The sequence below is a fragment of the Podarcis liolepis genome, assembly GCF_965112155.1.
Source record: "Podarcis liolepis genome assembly, chromosome: 14".
NCBI lineage: Eukaryota > Metazoa > Chordata > Lepidosauria > Squamata > Lacertidae > Podarcis > Podarcis liolepis.
Window position 1 is genome coordinate 12995649 of NC_139569.1, and position 18191 is coordinate 13013839.

The window sequence follows — 18191 nt, forward strand, 5'->3', positions numbered from 1 at the left end:
CTTCTTATAGCAAGGCCTGTAATTCTGTGCCAACAGGTCTGGAGCCAAACCAGGACCACTGAGGAACAAGAACAGGATGTCCACATACTTGTGGGACCTCCAAGGTTTTACAAAAAATGGAAAAGCAACATGGGGGGAGATAAAGGTGGACCAAACAGTCCGTGACCAAATAGTCCAGTACTGGGCATGTTCAGTAGCTGCAGAATATTAAGCATCAGTTTGGGGTGAGGAACCAAAAACCAGGGAGTCGGGTTAATTAAATTTCCTGCTTGGAAGGAATGGCTGACTTAAACCCTGACCAGTGACTCAGCTACATTAGTCAAAATACAACGTTATTTTATTTTATTTATTTTAGAAATGTAAATTAATTACAATACCAAATACATATCCATAGAGTGAGATTTCTCTGAATCTTGAGACTTTCTGCCCAATCCCCTCCATGGTTCCTATTGTCAACATTTCCAACTGCATATTATTTCATAGTCTGTGTTTTGTATCTATCCATATTGTCCATAGTATTTGTTACATTTCAAGTTTTCATCTGCTTACAGATGAATAAATAAATTACACATTTTAAATGCGTCATAACACTGTGACACCAGATGGCACTGTAGAGTTCAGCAATGTGATTTTGCATTAAGAGCTTTACAAAGCGTTTTCCTGAAACTTTTTTTTTTTATGTGTCTAGATCCAGCCCAGGAACACTGTTGTTGTTGTTATTGTTGTTGTAATAGCCCATCTTCTTCCCTGACAAGGACTCAAGGGTGCTTACAGATAACAATAGGAAGCACTAAAAGAATTACACATTGATAGAATTAAGACTATCTATAGATTTGTGTGTGTGTGTGTGTGTGTGTGTGTACACATATGAAACACTAACTTTTTGTCATAAGAAAAAACAGGCCAACCAGAGTATATTTGAGAAGGAGAGCAGCTAGTAAGCCTGATATTTATTAAAAGAAAATAAACTGTTTCAACAGGGTCCCCACTCTCCGCACGCAGGAGGGAGGAGAATCCTGAACAATGGTGCGCAAGCCCTCATATAGACTCTTGAAACTGCCCACCCTGTAGCCCAAGACCACCCCCCAAAATAAATCATACATACATCACAGAAGGAAGCGGTCTAGAGCAGAAATCCTGCCTGCCAGGATACCTGATAATGGTCACTGATTGCATTACCTGGGAAGTCTGGCCATTCTTTTGTGATTTAGGTCACAGGCTCACCCTGTTCATACACAAATACAGCCTAAAGACAGGATTTGCAAGGAAAAAGACAATGAGAAGGCTTTCCCCCATTTGCCTCCCTTACTGCAGAGGAATATTTGAGGTCATTGGGAGAGTCAAAACAGCTTCAGGATTGCTTTCCCATACTATTTCAGACACACGGTTCATATATTTAGATATGTGTGCATTTATGAATATTCTATATCTGAGACCTTAAAATTCTTATAACATTTTGCAGGTGGTGGTGAACAAAAGGCAATAGGAATCCGCTTTATAATAACAATAATTATTTATTATTTATACCCTGCCCATCTGGCTGGGTCTCCCAAGCCACCCTGGGCAGCTTCCAACAAAGTATTAACATACAATGGTCTGTTAAACATTAAAAGCTTTCCTAAAGAGGGCTGCCTTCAGATGTCTTCTAAAAGTCTGGTAGTTGTTCTTCTCTTTGACATCTGGTGGGAGGGCGTTCTACAGGGCGGGTGCCACTACCGAGAAGGCCCTCTGCCTGGTTCCCTGTAACTTGGCTTCTTGCAGGGAGGGAACCGCCAGAAGGCCCTCAGTGCTGGACCTCAGTGTTACAAGCTTTGTGGGAGTCAGTCTGGAGGACACCCTGTGCCCCCTCCAATCTAGTTTGTACGGCAGGGGTTTGGCCTGGGGTGTGCGAAATCAGGTTGGCTGTTGCCTCCACTGTGGGCTGTGCTGGAGCCAGCAAGTTTTTAAAATAAAATAAAAGAGAGAGAGATGAGCAGAAAACACTTTCTGACACAGTCCAAATGCACAGATTCCTGCTCTACCCCTGAGCTAGAGTCCTTCCCTATATTTCTTATAACATCTAGTTCTGCTCCAGGGAAAGGCACGCTTATGGATTTTTAAATTTCATTTTTAGCAGAGCTCCCTCCTCCCCAATTTAAAAGAACGAGAGAGTTTTTGCCAGATGGGAAAGGGTTTCCCTTCTCTTGAAACAGAAGGATTTCCATCCCTGCAGCCTTGGCACCCAATCACAAAACTGTCATGGACTTCAAAGGTGCCAGACTTCAGCAGTCTCATTTGCAGCCTGTCAGCCAGGACAGCAGCTCATTGCTGAAATCTGCAGCTGTGTTATGGGGAGGGGAGGGGAGAGAACCAATGGGAATGCTTATCTTGATGCCTGGGTAAATGTAAATTGTGCAAATGTAGCCAGATTTATCCTGATTGCATTTGTGCGCAGAAAGCAGTATTCATGCCACTGTTGTCATTTAAGACTGCAGTCAGAAACACATTTAAGGCTGCAATTGTATACACCTTTGTCTGGGAGCAAGCCCCATTGAGCAGAGTTTGACTTGCGTCTGAGTAAACATGCATCAGAGCATGCCCTAAAAACGATAAATAAATTAGGCACAAGGACATCATAATATCATTTGTTCCCATCTTTTAAACATGGCTTGCAGACACACACACACACACACCATATTGCCTAGGCAATCGTTTTCCTATTATCACATTTCTATGAACAGAATAATTCTCCTATTATCTACCCTGAAAGAAAGTGAAATAGCTCTGAAAGAGTGTGGATGAGGATAAGCTAAGAGCTGCAGGAAGCCAAGTCCTGCTCAGAGTCTGCTCATTGCAATTAATGGACCTGACTTTGGTGCGTCTGTTAAGTTCAATGGGTCTACTCTGAGTAGGAGCACCGTTACATTTCACCAGTGCTACAGAGAGTCCTACATGTCCACATCAATTTGCAAGTCATTATCATTTTTTAAAAGTCCTCAGCAGAATTTGTCAGCCTTTTAGGGCTCATTTCTCCCAACACACACATCTCTGCAACCCATTTCCCCTAATATAATGCGATTTTGCATCTTATTTTCTCGAATACATGCCTTTGAGCCAAAGGTTTCTCCTGTTATGCACAGTTTTGCACATATGGTTTGGCTGGAGAATCGCACTGCAAAATATAGAAAATTTTGAATCTCCAGTGATAGCTACGTTCCAGTTTGTTTCAGGAAGAGAGAATCAGGGAGTTTCGTATTAAGCTGAGAACTGAACCAAATATTTTCCCCATAGCCAGGGTACAACTTGGCAACCTTTTATGCAGAAATTCTAGCTCAGCTGTGCTACTTAAGAAATCAAATGTGCATAATTTGGTCCTCTTTCAGTGATCACATTTCACCAAGCAAGTAACACTTCCTTCATTGCCTGTGTGTGTGTGTGTGTGTGTGTGTGTGTGTGTGTGTGTGTGTTTTACCCAGAACCCTCCTCTCCTTCTCTCTTGGCATGTAAACATTTCTGCTGCTGTTGCCGAAGTTAAAGAGAACTGGAGAGCTGTCAAGGAGTCAACATTCCCTTCCAAAATACTCAGAGACCTGACGGCGTGGCTGTGGGATCGTCAGCATGCAGGCACAGAATCCAAAGCGAGCGGTATTTACGGAACGAGGTGACTCAGGAATAAGCAGCATGCACTGACCCTGCCAGGCTAGGATCCCCAGCTGCTCATAGGAAAGGCGCCCACACGTCGCCAAGTGGGTTACATCATCTGCACCTCCATAAGTGGGAGTCTTGCAGCGCTGACACACCGCCTGGGTTTTATACCGTTTGTCAGTTTTATATTCTGCTCTGCTGAGCCAGAATTGCCAACACACGGTCACCAGACAACCTCCCAAGTTCATGTGCTTCTTTCGTTTCTTTTCCAGGAGCAGAATACACACACACACACAGGATGAGATTGCATCATTTTGTTTGCAGCCGGGGGGGGGGGGTGAGAGACAGACAGTAGAGGAGAAAGACAGAAGACAGGGAGAGAAGAAGCTCAAATGGACTGAAAAGAAAGTGGAAAAGAGTTCAGAATTGCTTGTCACTGTCCCATGTTTGTTAGTTCTTATGAAGGATTCCTCCTCCCCCAGTTGCAAGAGCAGAGAAAACAAGATACAGTGGTACCTCGGGTTACATACGCTTCAGGTTACAGACTCCGCTAACCCAGAGATAGTACCTCAGGTTAAGAACTTTGCTTCAGGATGAGAACAGAAATCATGCTCTGGTGGTGCGGCGGCAGCGGGAGGCCCCATTAGCTAAAGTGGTGCTTCAGGTTGAGAACAGTTTCAGGTTAAGAACAGACCTCCGGAAAGAATTAAGTTCTTAACCCGAGGTACCACTGTAGAGTCCTTTTTCATGAGTTTATTCAATCATAATAGTGAGAGACAAAAGAACGCAACAAGCCTTAACAATGGTGTTGCTCCAAACTGGGCTCCTTCCTCCGCCATCCCAGCAACAGCATTTCCCCTTACGGTGGCCGCTCGGGATCAAATGTCTCTAATTCTGTTGTTCTTGCACTCTGTACGAACGCCAAGTTCTGGGAGAAGGGGGATCACAAATACTCTCCAGTGACAAAGTGTCATCTGGCTGCCCTGCTGCAGTCATCGTCCCCCCATTCTTCTAACACTGCCCGACTCTTCTGTTCGTCTATCTCTGAGCTGTGACTTTCCTCAAAGCCCTCTTGTAAATCAATCCTGCATCCAGTGTGGTGTAGTGGTTAAGAGCAATGGACTTGTAATCTGGTGAACCAGGTTCGCTTCCCTGCTCCTCCACATGCAGCTGCTGGGTGACCTTGGGCTAGTCACACTTCTCTGAAGTCTCTCAGCCTCACACATCTCACAGGGTGTTTGTTGTGGTGGAGGAAGGGAAAGGAGATTGTTAGCTGCTTTGAGACTCCTTAGGGTAGTGATAAAGTGGGATATCAAATCCAAACTCTTCTTCTTCTTCTCTTCTACTGCAGCATCTGAAGACGGGGTAGGTGATCTCCACCATTCCTCCTCCTCCATCTTGCCCTCTTGAGTCCAATCCCTGACACCTCCTCACACACAGATTATTGTTTAGGGCAAGACTGCTTCACACACTACAAAATAAAGACCGCGGTCCTAGTTCTGTGCTTTGCGTGGTGAGCTGGCCTCTCCGCCCATAGTTGGGTCTATCCCATCCCACGTAGGTCCTCAGTTCAGAGCAGGGAGGGCTTAAGACAGTAAGAAATGCATGGCTGAGTCAGGCCCAAAGGCCCACCTGGTCCATCACTCTGGGATCAATGTGGTCGGCTGGATGCTCTGCTGGGAAGCCCACTTGGGAAGACCAATTCCCCATCCTTTGCTGTGCTTAATTTTGCCTTGGGCCTTACCACTGATATTTCACCCTCAGGACGGTTGTCCAGAGATAAAAGTGAGCAGAGCAATGGCATACCGTCCAACTTTTTCTAAGCAAAATCTGGGACACCCCCCTCCCCAGATATCATTCTGCCCCTCACCCTTGCCTCTTGCCCTCCCTGCCTGCACCACTCGCCTTCGCCCTTCCTGCCCACTTGCGCTCCTCACTCTTGCTGCTCTCGCCCAGCACTCTGGTGATCAGCGGAGTTGCACCAGGGCGCTGGAACAGAAGGAGCTTTGGCACAACGCTGCTAATGATCACCAGAATGAGCATCTTTTGGTCCATCACTCACAAAAAGGGGAGGGGGCATTCCAGGATCAAAACAGAAACCGGGATTGGCTTCTGTGATGTCCTGCTTAAATCGGGACACTTGGTGGGTCTGCAGTGGGGTGGGTTTTACTTTTGTTGCTTTCTACATGCACTCATGTGCCCCTCTCTAATCACCAGGTACATGGGTGGTGCTGTGGTCTAAACCACTGAGCCTCGTGGGCTTGCTGATCAGAAGGTCAGCAGTTCAAATCCACATGATGGGGCGGGCTCCCATTGCTCTGTCCCAGCTTCTGCCAATCTAGCAGTTCAAAAGCACACCAGTTCGAGTAGACAAATAGGTACCACTGTGGCGGGAAGGTAAACGGTGTTTCTGTGTGCTCTGATTTCCATCATGGTGTTCTGCTGCACCAGAAGCGGTTTAGTCCTGCTGGCCACATGACCCAGAAAGCTGTTTGTGGACAAACACTGGCTCCCTCGGCCTAAAAGCGATATGAGCACCACAACCTCATAGTCGCCTTTGACTGGACTTAACCATCCAGGAGTCCTTTACCTTACTTTTACCTCTCTAGTCACTACCGAGAGGCATCATCTGGGTTCAGAGACACATTCCAACTGGAGGGGGTGTGGATCTAGGAGAGTGCAAAGCAAGGCTAGTGGTAGAGATAACTCAGGAGGGTGCATGGCTTAGGGAGAGTTTGGAGCCCCAGACAGAGAGGCCTGGCGGTCCCAATCTGGCCCCTAGACCAAAGGTTCAGAGTATTTAATCTCTACTCTTTTTTCCTTTCTTTTTAAAGTCTTCATTTGTTCTTTTCTGACTCCGGTTTCTGTCTTTTGTCACGACCTCTGGTCTGGGCACGCAAACCAATTGTGACTTGAGTGCCACAGGGGTAGAAAATACCTTGTCTGTCCCTTCTCTTGTAAGGTCAGCTCTCATCTGCTGTCTAAAGTATATGAAGATGACATAAGATTTCTTAGGTCTCGGCTGACCTGGGTGGCAATATCTGCCAGGGCCACTTTGCCAAAAAAATTGCTTCCACCCTAAGGGAAACCCTGAGAGCACATTTTATTCTGTGCCTCTGCCTTCCTGAAGATGACACAACCCACTCAAAACTCCCCGGCCTCTTTGCCAACTGTGCTGCAGCCCTGACAGATATTAAATGACATTTTCAAAGAAGGCTTCAAATAATGAATTGTAGGATTTCCCCCCTTCAGCCTAGTGCTAGCTCAAAGCGTTTCAGTAGGAAATAGGCCTTGCTTGGCAGTATCTGCCAATAAGCAATGCCCTTACTCTCTGCGACAAAGTCTGGATTAGAATCGTAGAATTGTAGAGTTGGAAGGGAGTCCCGAGGGTCGTCAAATCCAACCCCCTGCAATGCAAGAATCTCAATTAATCATCCATGACAGATGGGCATGCAACCTCTGCTTAATAACCTCCAAGGAAGGAGAGTCCACAAGCTCCTGAGGGAGTCTGTTCCCTTTTCAAACAGTTGTGACAAAGATCTCTTTCAAAGGTCTCTGGACTGTAGCTTGTGGGATTGCGATGCATATGGAATCCCTATAGGGAAAGTGACGACCTGATCTATACCAATTTGGCTAACGCCAGACAGGAACTTAACAATCTAACAGATTCTACACTTCTCTGAATTTTGCAATAATAATTATAATAATAATAATTTATTATTTATACCCCGCTCATCTGGCTGGGTTTCTCCAGCCACTCTGGGCGGCTTCCAACAGAATATTAAAATACAACAGTCTATTAAACATTAAAAGCTTCCCTAAACAGGGCTGCTTTCAGATGTCTTCTAAATGTCTGGTAGTTGTTTTTCTCTTTGACATCTGGTGGGAGGGTGTTCCACTGGGTGGGTGCCACTACCGAGAAGGCCCTCTGTCTGGTTCCCTGTGACTTGGTATCTCGTAGCAAGGGAACTGCCAGAAGGCCCTCGGAACTGGACCTCAGTGTCTGGGCAGAATGATAGGGGTGGAGACACTCCTTCAGGTATACTGAACCGAGGCCGTTTAAGGCTTTAAAGGTCAGCACCAACACTTTGAATTGTGCTCAGAAACGTACTGGGAGCCAATGTAGGTCTTTCAGGACTGGTGTTATGTGGTCTCAGCAGCCACTCCCAGTCACCAGTCTAGCTGCCGCATTCTGAATTAGTTGTAGCAATGCAGTTCTTGGCAGTTTAAACCAGTGGTGGTGGTGATGACAGAGGGACCTCCAGGTATAATTAGACCCCCCTAGGCTAACTCCTGAGGCAGATTTGGATTAGCTATGTCCACCTGCCATACAAGTGATACAGCCTGCAGAGAACGCCCTTTCAGAAGCAATGCAATGCAGTGACCCTGGAGTCCAGTGGTAGCTAGGACACTGAATCAGAAGCCACAGGTATGGTTGCCAGACCTCCAGACCTGACCTGAAGTCTCCAGGTTTGCCTGGCACCCCGCAAGTGACAAAGGGAAGGATTGAGTCTCCAGGTGGGCACGAGAGCCTTTCAAAAAAGTTTGTTAAATTAAGACTGGCTATAGCTCTGAATGGCTTCAAGCAGAGCTCTTTCCTGTTCCTACCTCAAGATGCCAAGTATGGAAGCTGGAACCTTCTGCATGCGAACCAGGTGCTCCACCAATGAATGCCAGCCCTTCGCTCTTCAGGGCAACTTGACCTTGAGTTGGCACTGCGCTCCAGCTTACTCATAGCAATAATAATAATAATTTATTATTTATACCCCGCCCATCTGGCTGGGTTTCCCCAGCCACTCTGGGCGGCTTCCAACAGAATATTAAAATACTCATAGAAGGAACTTCTTCTTTTGAAAAACTTTCCATAATTCCAGACATCACAACATCACCCAATGCATTATAATACATAAGAACTTTCGCATGCCCCTAACAATAACAGTGCAGTGCCCGACAATTTAGTACAAGATGAAAAATACCTCAAGGACCACCTCTCCCCATATAAACCACCCCAAACTCTGCATTCATCATCTGAGGCCCTTCTTCAAGTGTCTCCTCCACGAGAGGTTTGGAAGGTGGCAACACAAGAAAGGGCCTTCTCAGTGGTGGCTCCCTTTTTGTGGAATGCTCTCCCCAGGGAGGCTCACTGGGCACCTTCATTGTACACCTTTAGGCATCAGGCTAAAACATTCCTCTTCAATCAGGCCTTTGGCTGATTGATATGCCCTTTTAAATATGCAGTGGGTTGTCTTTGTTCTTATTTTTATTATGCGTTTTGTGTTTTTTATATTGTAATTTTATATTGTGAACTGCCCTGAGATCTACAGGTATAGTGCAGTGTACAAATTTAATTAAGTATTATTATTAATAGTAATAATATTACAGTGGTACCTCGGGTTACATACGCTTCAGGTTACAGACTCCGCTAACCCAGAAATATTACCTTGGTTTAAGAACGTTGCTTCAGGATGAGAACAGAAATCGTGCCCCGGCGGCGTGGCGGCAGCGGGAGGCCCCATGAGCTAAAGTGGTGCTTCAGGTTAAGAACAGTTTCAGGTTAAGAACAGACCTACGGAACGAATTAAGTACTTAATCCAAGATACCACTGTAAAAGGAAAATGCATCAATTTAACAAAAATGGCCGGGGACTGTTTAGCCAGGAAGGCGCCTCGTTAATCAATCTAATCAAAAAAGTTTCTGGGAAAGTGGCAGGGGTATTGCAACTCTCTGACTGACCACATGGTGCTAAAAGGGATCCCACATATCTGCAGATCTGTCCCTCCTGCTATCATCCTCATTCCCTTTTGTCTCTACGTAAGTTTTCCAGCTAGGGCAGGAGACCAGACTAGGGCTTGGAACACCATCTCTGCCACAACAACTTCTGAAAGGAGTTTTGGAGATAAATAAAAGCACATCTAGTGGCTTCTGTACATCCAGTGGCTTTCAGGGTTGGAACAAAGGATAAATTCCCCATCATTGCAAAGGGCAGTCCAGCCACATCTGCTTCCCCTGAATGCTGAAGATCATTCTGTTATGTGTGTGGAACCTGTGACCCTCTGGATGTTGCTAGACTACAACTCCCATCATCCCTGACCACTGGCCATCAGCTGTTTGGGTCTGATGTGAGTTTGAGTTTCAGATCCGATGTCTACTTTAAAGCTACAGTAGCAGGAAATATCCATCTCCTGCATTGCATGGTTAAAGGGAGAAAAATACTCTTCTGTGGTTTAATACAAACTTCCAACTAAAATGTGGCTCTTCAACTCATCTAGGCTGGGGGATATCATTGGACTATTGCTGGGAGAATTATTAATGTTCTAATATGTTCCAAATATTTCTAGCAAGTGGGGCAGTTTTAATTCCCAATGAATGGCCCGCACCTGCAAAATTAACCCCCTCCCCTCTTATAAATCAAAACAGAAAAGAAAGGGGGAATGTATCACATCTGCCAGACAGGAATCAAATTCTCCTCCAGCTATTTTGTTGAGGAGCTATTGTTTCACTGCGATTTCCCCGTTTAATAAAACCCGACAGAAGCAGAATCTTCAGCTGCTTTTTGCAGGAGCCTGCCAAGCCTGAAATTATATTTTGCATTATCCCCATTCTGTTTGTCTCACTTGGGTATTCAGTGAGTAGATCAAGAAAGGAAGTAATGCCTAGTGGCTAAATTATTAGATTAGGAGTCTACAGAACTGGGAATAATTCTATTGACCTACATCCACAGCGCTGTAGAATTTAATTTGTGCATGGGACTACAAAAAGACTGCAGGTTTGTGAGATGTGTGGGATAACCAGCCTCATATAACCATTATGCTTAAGTCCAATTCATGTATGAAGGGGTTAATACCATAAGAGCAAACTGTCCTGCCAGGCTTAGCTATGTCCACTTTTCTTACCCTGTGAGCAAATAGGTAATCAAGCCTATTGTTCCCTCCCCCAGCCTACCTGAGAAGCTCAGTGTGTGATGAGGTTTGAGCTTCGTAATTTAGGAACTTTTACCACTTTGTAACTATGCCATACCCTCCAACATTTCTCTGATGAAAATAGGGATGACCTAAGGAATAGTGGGGACGCGGGTGGCACTGTGGGTTAAACCACAGAGCCTAGGACTTGCTGATCAGAAGGTTGGCGGTTCGAATCCCCGCAACAGGGTGAGCTCCTGTTGCTCAGTCCCTGCTCCTGCCAACCTAGCAGTTCGAAAGCACGTCAAAGTGCAAGTAGATAAATAGGTACCGCTCGAGCGGGAAGGTAAACGGCGTTTCCGTGGGCTGCTCTGGTTCGCCAGAAGCAGCTTAGTCATGCTGGCCACATGGCCCAGAAGCTGTACGCCGGCTCCCTGGGCCAATAAAGCGAGATGAGCACCACAACCCCAGGTCATGACTGGACCTAATGGTCAGGGGTCCCTTTACCTTTAAGGAATAGTGGGACACTATGGGATCAAATCAAAAACCGGGATGGTTTCTGTAAATCTGGGACTGTCTCTGGGAAATGGGGACACTTGGGGGGGTCTGCTATGCTAGGTTTTACTGCCTGTGCAGATGTATGGAAAAGCACATGAACCAGACTTTTAAAGAGTTTGTAAGTAAACCAATTTTAATTGACCAAATTTATAGTCTTTTTCCTATGCTGGGGGAAGAGGGGACCTTTGGAAGGAAATTGGAAGGGCATATCTTAAAGGTTCAACTCCTATATTTCCATGCTTTACCTTGATGCATATTTTGTGATTTTAAATTTCTGCTGGGGTTCAGTAGAACACCACCAAAACTTAGTTGCCCCAAACTTGGATCTTGGCATCCAGAAATTCACAGACAGATGGACGGACAGACAGACAGACAGCTATAGAGGTATATCATCAACAAGATGTACCAAAGGGAAAATCTTCCTTGGAATGTTCTCCTAGGGACACCTGCTTGGCCTCTGTGAGAACAGAGCATTGGACTAGATGGGCCTTTGGCCTCATCCAGCAGGCTTTTCCAATTGCTACTATGTAGTAGTGACTGTTAGCCATTGGAACTACAGTCGTGCCTTGGTTGTCAAACGGCTTGGTACTCGGACGTTTTGACTCCCGAACGCCACAAACACGGAAGCAAGTGTTCTGGTTTGCAAACGTTTTTTGGAAGCTGAATGTCCATTTGGCTGTCGGCATTGTTTCTTGGGCCAATCAGAAGCCACGCCTTGGTTTGCAAATGTTTTGGAACTCGGAACAGATTCTGTTCGACAACCAAGCCATGACTGCACTAAGATAGAAGGCAGAGAGACCAACAGTAGGTGTAGCTACAGCCACCAACTTATTGTGGTTTTGCCCTCTTCCTCCTCCCTGCTGAGTCTGATAAAGGCAACACAGACTAAGAAGGAAGAAGCTGGCAGTGACTGCTACCCCCTGGACTCCTTTTAAGTAGGAAGGCAGGCACATGGTGGGTGAGCTCATTAAACAACCACTGTCTGTTCTGGAGAAAGCAGCCGTCACCGGTTCCTTGGCAGGATGCTTAATCAGAACCATTCACTCCATGGGAGCTTTGGTTCCTGGCCATCAGTGCATATTGTTGGCATGGAAGAGGGAGGCCTCACACAGGAGCAGAAGGAGAGGGACATGCCCACCAGACTGCTTGCTTTGTGCCACGTATTATGTGGTCCACAGGAAGGAACCAAGAAAGCTGAGCATCAGAACATAAAAAGCTGCCTTATATTGAATCAGAAGAAGAAGAAGAAGAGTTTGGATTTGATATCCCGCTTTATCACTACTCTAAGGAGTCTCAAAGCGGCTAACAATCTCCTTTCCCTTCCTTCCCCACAACAAACTGTGAAGTGCGTGAGGCTGAGAGACTTCAGAGAAGTGTGACTGGTCTAAGGTCACCCAGCAGCTGCATGTGGAGGAGCAGAGACGCGAAGCCGGTTCACCAGATTACGAATCTACTGCTCTTAACCACTACACCACACTGGCTCCATGTAGCTCAGTGTCATCTACACAGTGGCAGAGCGTGACTCCAACACGCCCAGGGCGGGAGGGAGGGAGCGGGAGGAGGCTGACACCCGCCCATGTAAGGGGGCGGGGCAAGTGGCAGAGAACAAAGGCATCTCGCAGCTAACCCCCACCGCCGCTGGAGTGATCCCAGCCCCAAGAGGAGGCTGTTGTGCCCTTCTGACACCCCCCTCCCCAGGTCTGAGCCTTGAGGCTGCTCAGTGTGGGGACGTGATGTAAACAAAAGTCACTTCAATGACGGCCTCTTCTCTATGATCCTAGTTTGGTCACCAGAAGTCCTTCTCTGTGCACCTTTTCAGGTCTTCTCAGTGGTGGCCCCTCATTTTGGGGATGCTCTCTCCAGGAAAACTCTCAAAATGCATCATCTCCTTCCCTTGGCCCCACTTTTGATAGTCCTGAGTAGCTCCAAGAGGGCCAAACTCAGGGTGATTCAGGGCTGTCTCAACTTGCTCTGGGTGAAGGCCATATCAGCCCATCAGCCGGACTTTAGATGAATTGATGGCTCACCTTACTGGGTATGTGCCTCATGCACCTCCAGATTCCATTTTAGGAAGTGAGACTTGACTCCTTAAAACTTAGCAAAGACCTTGAATGGGTAGCATTTCTAAGTACTTAGGAAGATATATACCAAGTTATTGTACAATTGACAATGGCTGGTGCATGTTGTGCTGTTGGAAAATATGCTACAATTCAAAACTTAATTGGTTTTTTATTATTATTGCCTGGCCTTCCTACACTCCTGTGCGTCAACGCAACTAATACGGCAGCCTTACGTGCGTCAGCTACTTTGAGGTACTGTATTTCACGTACTCCCAGAGCTTTCTCACATGCTGCTGTGTCAATAATCTCCATATATAAACGTCTCTGAGGCCTCGTTGCCGCAAATTGCAATCGCAAGTTTTAAGAGTTTTAATGGAAGAGGAGGTCAATAACGTGTGCTGTAAAAGAAAGAAAGAAAGAAAAATCTTTCTGAAATTGTACATTGTGAGATTTATGGGCTCCAGTTTTATACCTTATGGCTTTGGAAACAGCAGCGGAAAGTAGAGCCAATGTGGTGTGCTGCTTAGGATGTTGGACTAAGACCTGGGAAACCAGGGCTCAAATCTTCACTCAGCCACGAAGCTCACGGGGTCACCTCCGGAGCCAGCCATTGCTGCTCAGCCTAAACTACTTCACAGGGGTGTTGTGGGGATTAACTGAGGAGGGGGAGGACCCCCTCCTTGAGCTCCTGGGAGGAAATGCGGGCTGTGAATGCAAAGAGCATGTATAGACACAATAAAGAGCTGGTGGGGAGTCTTGTGGGATGTTATGACAATGCAAGTGAAGGTGCTCTTATGGTCTCATTCTTGCAAGTCTATGTGATGGCCTGGGACTTGGGCTCAGACTCAGAGCCAGAGGAGTCTCAGTCATAGCTATCAACGTTTCCCTTTTTTTAAGGGAAATTCCCTTGTTCCAAATAGGATTCCTCGCAAGAAAAGGGAAAAGTTGACAGCTGTGGTCTCAGTCCGCACTGGATCCTTTGCCTCAGGTGGCAGCTGAACCTAGTCTGGGGCCTGATTCTGAAGAGCCCGTCTGCACAGGTTCCCCTGCAACAAGCACCAGCTGGGCCAAGTCAGGGGCTTGATCCTGCCCTGGCTCCAGATGCGGGGATTACCTCACTGCCTTCAGCTGGGCCATCACTTACAGCTGTTCCATTAGTCAGGAGAGGCTCAGGCGGCCTCTGGGTCTAGTAACCCACTGACATCTCCCGAGCTACAGAGACTGAGGTCTGAGAGAAGGAGAGACCTGAGTACTCGCAGGAGGAGTGCTCGTCTTTGGGTGAGACAGAGTCACCGGGGGATCAGGACCGGACGTTACCCTGACAGAGATAAAAGGCTGCTGGACCCAGGTTGTGGGAGCAATGTTGCTGTTTGCCAGAACCTGCCTGTGATCCTGTGCCTAACCTTGCCTGGTTTCCTGCCTCGCAGAACCCTTGGATTTGGGACCGGACCTGGACCGTGTTGCTCAGGTTACCCCTGGGCCCAGCACAGCCTAATTCTTGACCTGCCTTTCAGCACCTGCTACTGAATCTGTGTGGTGAATCACTGCAGGCTGCGGCTCCTCACCCCCTGAAGAGCCTTCTGACCCTGGGCTGCTTCCACTCACCTAAGCTGGCCATTGGATCTACCTGGGCTGTTCTTCTTGCTTCAGCTGAGCCTCACTTGAGCAACCAGGTAATTCTGAGTCCAAGTGTGTCTCCTTGTTGATTCTTTGGTCCTGACTTCCTTCCTCAACCCCATCTCCTGGCTTGTCCTCTGGTCCTCAATTGTCCAGGGCTGCCCTCAGACTGGGGAATGGCTGCAGCTAAATGGAAGAGCATCTGCTGTGCATGCAGAAGGCCGCAGGTTCAATCCCCGGCATCTCCAGGTAGAACTGGGACAAGATCCTTGCCTAGACTTTGGAGAGCTGCTGCTAGCCAGTGTAGGCAATACTGAGCTAGGTGGACAAATGGTCACAGCCCACCCCTGGTACTACCACTGATGCATTTTCCCCATTCAAATCTCTCCTGACTTTTTTCTTCTAACCTGCAACAAATGCACTAGAAAATTGACTGTTCTCGTTCCCACCTGCTTTCCTTCCAATTTACCAATTTCTTTTGCATATGCACAGTTTCACCAAGGCTTTAACTCCTTCTGTTCAGAGGCTGCCCTGGGACAGTTTGCAGCCTGGTGTCTTCGGAATAGGGGTGGGGAACCTTTTCCAGAGGCCACATTCCTTTCTGGGTAAATTTCTGAGGGCAACATGCCAGTCATAAGAATGGCCAGAAGCAAAAGTTGGTGGTATTATTATATCACACTCTATTTTCCACCCAGGTAAGCAAGGAGTGGGACGCGGGTGGTGCTGTGGGTTAAACCACAGAGCCTAGGACTTACCAATCAGAAGGTCGGCGGTTCGAATCCCCACAACGGGGTGAGCTCCCGTTGCTTGGTCCCTGCTCCTGCCAACCTAGCAGTTGGAAAGCACATCCAAGTGCAAGTAGATAAATAGGTACCACTCCAGCGGGAAGGTAAACGGCGTTTCCGTGTGCTGCTCTGGTTCGCCAGAAGTGGCTTAGTCATGCTGGCCACATGACCCGGAAGATGTACGCCGGCTCCCTCGGCCAATAAAGCGAGATGAGCGCTTCAACCCCAGAGTCGGCCACGATTGGACCTAATGGTCAGGGGTCCCTTTACCTTTACCTAAGCAAGGAGCATTGCAGTGGCAGACTGTGGGTTCTCAAATCTCAGTGGCACCTAGTGCGATGCTAAAATCCAGTACCCCCTCCCCTGCCTCTCGCGCTCTTTTCTACACCATTGTTACAGCACCCCCTGCAGCCAAACAGGATGCACTACCTTAGAACTGCCTCTGAGCATTATCAGACTTCAGTAATAAATCCTAGCAATGCCAAGAGAGTCAAATTACTTTTTAAAGAAACAACAAAAGGAGGGAATAGGCAGGAAGACAACCTCTGATGCCAATCCATAACAGTGTGGGAATCTGGAGTGTGCAACTGCCAGAAGCCCACACACGTCTAGGCAGATCAAATCAAGTGCTTCTTCAGAATCGCACTTTGCCATCCCTAACTGGGTCAGGTGGGAGTTACTGGCCGCCACCCTAACCACCCTTAAGCCAGTCCGAATGTGTGTGGATTCATCAGAGGTGTCTATCTGCTTATTTCATCCAGCTCGGCTGGTCTCCGCCCGCTGCCAAACATGTGGGTGGTTGGAAGGCTGCCTGGTGGCATCCCTGCCAGCGGAGTCTGGTGGAAAGCTCCAAGAGAGGCCATCAGAAAGGTGGCGAGGGGGTTGGCCTGAGCCAACCACCGGATCCTGATCTGATCTCACAAGTGGCCAACATCAGGCCTGATCACTGCACCAGCCTGGACCTGGCATAGGGCCGGACCCAGTCTGCCTGGGTCCCCTTCTGCTGCTGCCACTGCTTCCATGAATAGATGGGTTGGGGTGCAGTGGTGGACCCCCCACTCCACAGAGTCCCAGCAGTGGAGAGTCAGGCTTGCTCTGTTCACTTCTAAACATCTGGAGAGCACCAGGTCAGGGTAAGATGGTTTAGACTGCTGTAGCCTCAGATTAGCTTGGCATAACAAATAAAATAAAAACACTATGTGACTCACAAGGGTGTATTTCTGTGGCTTGATCTACCAGGGGTTTGGCACCAACCCTAGACAAGATGCAACATCAGAAATTCTCCGCCTGGCCCATCACTGGGCCACTGTTGTCTTCCCAAGGCCTTCTGTTTTTTTAAACTTTCTACTCATAGAGCAAAACAAAATAAATTGTGGCGTATGCATGTTTCCTTGAACCGCAGGAGCCTACTGAAGGCGGGGTGGGGAAACAAAACAAAATTATGGTATATCGCTGCGGTGAATCTTTTCAGAGCACTCATTTGCATGCGCTTCATTAGGACCTGGATGAACTCTGGAGGACAGGAGACGACTGGCTGCTGCAATACTAAGAGTGGGGTAGGGGGGACCAGATCATTTTGTGTATCAGTTGTTTCCAAGGTTAGAGCTGAGTTGGAAGTTCCTTGAAGAAGGTTTCTTCCTCAGAATAGATAGCTCTTAGGGGCACTGGCGGAGGAAGAGGAGTGCAGGGGGAGCACACCACCCCCAGCAGCGCAATCCTGTGAGGTGCCATTGCGGCTGCCCCCCCACCTGTGCAGGGCACCATGCCCCAGGATGCACGCCACGCCCCTGCAGGGAGCGCATCACGCCCCCAAGACACGTGCCAGCCCATCCCCCACCTGTACTCCGCCCCCAGTGCCAGAGCATGAAGCTCCGCCACTGCTTAGGGTTGAGAGGAAAAGTAGTCCAGGCTAGATTACTGCAATGTATTCTATTTGGGGCTGCCCTTGAAGACACACCGGAAATTGCTAATTGTGAAAAATGCTGTGCCAAGAATGATGGTAGGGGCAATAGGCTTCAGGCGTATTACCCGTACCTCAAATCAGCCGCACTATTTCCACTCACATTTCCACTGAAATTCTCTGACAACCAATCCCTCCCTCTCCCTCTCTCACAAACAGAATCATCAAACTAGAGCTGGACGGGACCGCAAATTGGAGTCCCCCCAAATAGGGGTCATGTTATACATGGAAAAATATGGTAATTGTTTTCATCGATAATTTTCATTGTTTTATCCCCTTTTTGCAAAGCACTTTAAGAGTTCCCCCAACCATTAAACTTGGGTATAAATTTTATAGAAAGAAAGAAAGAAAGCATTCTATGAAAAAGCAGTTTCCGTTTGTCGGGTCTCTCCCTCCCACAACATGGTTATGTCCTCCTGATTTCCCATCTCCAGGCCTGGCTCCTTTCTCCCCCATTGCTCTGCCTTCTTGCCTTGACTCCCTGGCACTGCAGCTCAGTGGGTGACACCTCGCGAGGGAACAAATGGCTTCAGGCATCACCTACCCCATGGTACCGAGCAAAGCACAATTGCATCTCTTGCTGTTCTGAATGGGGGGGGAGGGGTGCCTGTCAAGAGACGCGCAAGTGTCACCGCAGAGAAACGTGATCTTGAAACATTTTGGAGAGGAGTCAGACCTGCTGCCGCTG